The following is a 5,034-nucleotide window of genomic DNA, read 5'->3' as shown; positions in this document are numbered from 1 at the left end:
TGTGACCACTCAGGTATTTTGGATTGCTCTTCTTTATCGGGTTTTCTTAGGCGGCTTATTCTCTTTTTCCCCATATTTCTCCTCTTGAATATTGCTGTTGTTCTTTTCTTTGCTCACACTGGCTTTATGTGCCGAACACTTCCCCTTCTGTAGCCAAACTTTGTTTCGTTCTATCAATCTTCTTCCTAGTCTCCATTGTCGATTCTCTTCTACGTCTCTCTCTCCCCCTTTTATTTAATCACTTTTGCGTTGGCAAGGCATCAGTTGGTAAGTCTCTATTGACTCTATTTTTCAGCTAGTCTTCCTTTTCTCCCTAAATGTCATTTTTATCACTTCTTCCTTTGATCATGGTACTTGTTGTTTTGGGTTGTAGTATCGCTCGTGGAGTGAGGGAGTTCGTTGGGATTCTAAGAACAATCAGAATCTTCTTCTTGTCTTTCGTTCTAAGGTAACACTGTTCGTTGGTGTTTTATTAATTGAGGCACTTTGGTTTAAGGTTCTTGATCTTGGCCGAATGTCCATGTCTCTTGTTGTGGTTATGCGATGTTTAATCCTTGTGTAAACAGTATGTTCAAGGGGTTTGCTGTCATGCAGATAATCATCAAGTGACTAATATCGATTTTCATAAGTGTTCTAAGTGGGTTGTAACCACATTCGTTCAAGCAAGGCGTTAGTAAGTAGTCTCTTGGAACAAGCTTCAGTTAGGGTTCTTTTAAACACGAATATTAGATTTTAACTGAAGTTTCTATTGTCTTAGGTAGAATGTGTGGGCTAAGTCATTCATTTTTGCAGCCAGATGTGTACATACACCACCTTAACTCTAGATCAGCAAATCCTGAAATACCAAAATGCCGAAATGCCGAAAAGCTGAAAGAACGGCAACGGTTACTACACAAGCACACGAACGCGTGTGTGGAAAACCTGATGTGATAGTAGAGGCTACCATGAGCGAACATGGGCTGTGGCCGTAATGGGCCATGTTGAATCGTACGAGCCCAATGGGCCCGTAGGCCCTTGATGTGTAAAACTCACCAATAGGTGGGAAAACATTGCACAGGTCGTGTCACTCACATGGCTTGGATTGAAATCGGGCTTGGTAGGCCAATGGATCGTGTGGGCCTATAGGCCTACTTAAATGGGCTTTAGGCCCAATCACTCTGTTTGATTGCTATAGGTTGCACGGGTCGCACGAGACGATTATGAACCTACTGATGGGTTAGTAAGTGTACTTAGATCCCAATTTATGAAATGACTATTATGCCCCAAAAGGTAAAATAACTATAATGCCCCTATATGTTATATGATTGTTATTGTATGCCAGTTATGATATGTTTGCATTCATGTGATATTGCAGCATGGGGGATGGGATCATTAATTTGGAGGAAGTATATGTTTTGTTAGGGTCGCATGGTTACTTAACGACTGTGGATCCACTGACTGCTTAAAGCCATTATGTGATTGGTAGCTCTGCTGCGAAATTGGTTAGTGCCGCAATCTGTGCTACTACAAGAGTATAGGGATGGGTTAGGTCAATTAAATCCCTACAGGAGTGTAAGGTTGGACAGGACATGAAGTGTAGGGTTGGTTGGGTATTTGTGCATTGCATAATCTAATTCTGATTGTGACATGGGCTCAGGCCCAACTAAGGCTACTATGGGCTAAGGCCCAAGTGCCACCATTATTGTAATGGGCTAGGCCCAAATTGATGTGATGCATGCTATTTGATCGATGAGGGTTGCACACACTGAGTTTTCGTAAACTCACCCCATTTTTAAAATTTTTTCAGGTAATCCTCAGTAGGCGGTTCGACGTGTGGGAGGATTCAGAGGTGGCCACACTAGAAACAGCTTTAAATTTTAGTATTTTCTTTTACATTACTTAAATTACTTTCTCTTTGGGTTTTTGATGTAATAAGACCTTTTCTCTAATTTTTTAGCTTTTAATTTGGGGTTTTTTAACTATTATGATTTATTTCTGCTAAAAGTAGAGCGTGGTTTTCCAAAATGATATATGTTTTCATAACATCACGTTTTCTCACCATTGTTGAAATGCTTCCGCAACAAATATGTTTTTAAAAGTAAGGCTGGTTTAAAATGGTTAATAAATAATTAAGTTGACTTTAGAATTAAACAAAAGGGCTTTTCTCTTTCAAGAGAGATTTATTAATAAGACAGTTTTTCGAAAAAGCATTTCAATGTAACACACCAAATTCGATCATAATGTTTAAGCCGGGTTTAGGGTATTACATTTAGTGGTATCAGAGCCAAGTTACAAAACTCGACTAGGAAATAGGCCTTAGTTTTTGGATTTTAAAGTTATTTAGAAACGATTCCGAAGCATTTTGAAGGATTTTTATTGTGTGGTTCACTGAGTCTTCGGTGTCGAGCCAAGTAAGTTCTCCTAATACTGAAATCTATTTTAAATTGTTATACTATAAAGAGTTACTAGGCTTATTTTAGATGATAGACTATACTGAGACTCTTTAGCCAGAGTAAACTGAAAAAAACTATAGGAAACTAAAACTATAGCGAGCCTGGGATTGCGAAAACAACTCTTAACTATTACTATCATAAAACATCTGCTTAATTACTGAAACTATGAGCTAAATTGCATAAAATTTCAAAACCAAATTATACGTGAAGTGATAATGAACACTAGAAGGGGTGCAAGAGGCCGCGGCAGAGGCCATGGAAGTGCTAGGGTTGGATCTTCGGCATCAGGTCACATGCCCAACATGGAGGCAAGAGAAGCACCGGCTTCACCAGTACCTAAAACAGGATTATATGTCGAGGAGCTGGGGACGACGCATTGTCCCAAGCAATGTAAAGGATTCTAGAAAGGGTCGTTGGGCCCAACACTAGTAATAGGAGCCGAGGGTCAATTTCTGAGAGACTCCAGTCGAATGGAATCGAGATCTTCAAGGGTATCATGGGAGTAGAACCGAATGTGGCCGAATATTGGTTGGAGGCCACCGAAAAAATAATGGACGACCTGGATTGCACTTCTGAGTAAAAACTGAAAGGAGTAGTGTCGTTGCTACAAGAGAAAGCTTACCAGTAGTGGCTTACCATGAAAGAAGGCACTCATGCTGACCGAATAACCTGGGAGTTCTTCAAATCAGCATTTCAAAAGAAATACATGGGTGCCAGCTACGTGGATGCCCGGAGGAAGGAATTCTTGAACATGACTTAGGGAGACCAGCCTGTGGCGGAGTACGAGGCAGAGTTCTTATGACTCAGTCGGTATGCTAAATGAATAGTGTCAAAACCATTTTTAAAATCGAGTTTTGGAAAATAGGAATCGACTTTAAAAAAACGAAAACGGGATTCGCCACCAATCTTTTTAGGTGTGATTGGATCACCTTTAAAACATCTTGTTTTAAAATCATTAGTTTTGGTCTACGAAATAAAAGAACGGGTCCGGGAGTCGGTTACGTACGAGGAAGGATTAGCACCCTCGTAACGCCCAAAAATTGGTACCTAATTAATTATCAAATGTCTCTAATGTCGGAAATTTAAAAATTTTAAGATGCAATCCTCTTTAAAATGTGTTGATTTTGAAAATTGGGGTTTACTTGTATCAAAATATTGATACTAAGCTAGCCTTTTTAGAAATCCCTATCTTGAAACAACAAAGCGCCATATCCAGTAAGTTAGGACACATCGCCTTGAAATTCCAAGACAGACGCTTGCACTTTGAAAACTTTTAAAACTTAGAAGGGTGCTTAACTATTCGAACTCAACGAGAAAAGTTGCAACCCAATAAGTTAGGGCACTATTTTTCTCGAAATTTCCAAACGCCAAGCATTGCCTTTATATTTTTCGAAAACTTGGAAAATTGATGCATGAGGAATCGTATTACATTATAAATCATGCATGATAACATATTATCGTAATAGGTAAATAAAACATGCATTTAAACAAAATGATAGCAATAATATAAAGATCATGCATTAGATACATACATATAAAAATAATAAATATAGCAAATCTTAACAACATACATACAAAGATATACATAGCATATATTGAAGATGAATAAGCAAAACATACAAAGTAATAATTAAAAATGCATGATATACAATTTAATATATATATATATATATATATATATATATATAAAAGGGTAATATAGTATCAATATACACATTCATAAAATATAACATCAAATAATAATTATAAAATAACATTTAATACCTAAATGATATATACAATATAAAAATATAAAAGAGTTAGTATATATAAAAATATAAAATAAAGTGAGTAATTGTTAACAAGATATACATATAATACAAATAACATATGGTATTCAATAATAATTTTAAAGTAGTATTTAATATACAATATATAATATATAATAACAAATTTTTATAAAAGAATAATAATTATATATAAAATAAAAAATATATTGGTTTAGAAAAAATGTATAAAATACCAAATATGTAAAAGAATTTATATTTATAATAAAATTAATTATATAATATATATATAAATATAAGTTTAGAATAATATAAAATAAGTAATTAATGATGAAATATACATATTATACAAATTATAATATTATAATATCTTCAAAATGTATAATAATAGAATATAAGTAAAGTAATTATTAATATATAAATAAAAATAAATATATAATACAAGTTAAAACCGTTAATGATAATAATATATAGATAAAATATATATAATAGTATAAAAATAACATAATATAAAATAATTATAATATATGATATGAAAGTGTATATGTAAAAATAATATATAATATATATAATTAATAAATATATAATACAAGTAAAAATATAATAATGATATATAAATAATAATGTAAAATAATAATATTTTGTGAAAAGTAATATATAATAAATAATAATAATATAAGTAATATATAATAAAATAATTATATATAATATAAAAATAAGGTTAAAAATAAAACAAATAATAATAATAATTTATATATATAATAGAAATAAATATATAGGGTTAGATTTGAAATTCAATAAAATTACAGGGGCGAATTTTTAAAAAAATAAAGCTG

The sequence above is a fragment of the Gossypium arboreum genome, chromosome 8 (assembly GCF_025698485.1).
Source record: "Gossypium arboreum isolate Shixiya-1 chromosome 8, ASM2569848v2, whole genome shotgun sequence".
In the NCBI taxonomy this organism is placed as follows: domain Eukaryota; kingdom Viridiplantae; phylum Streptophyta; class Magnoliopsida; order Malvales; family Malvaceae; genus Gossypium; species Gossypium arboreum.
This window is presented reverse-complemented; position numbering follows the sequence as displayed.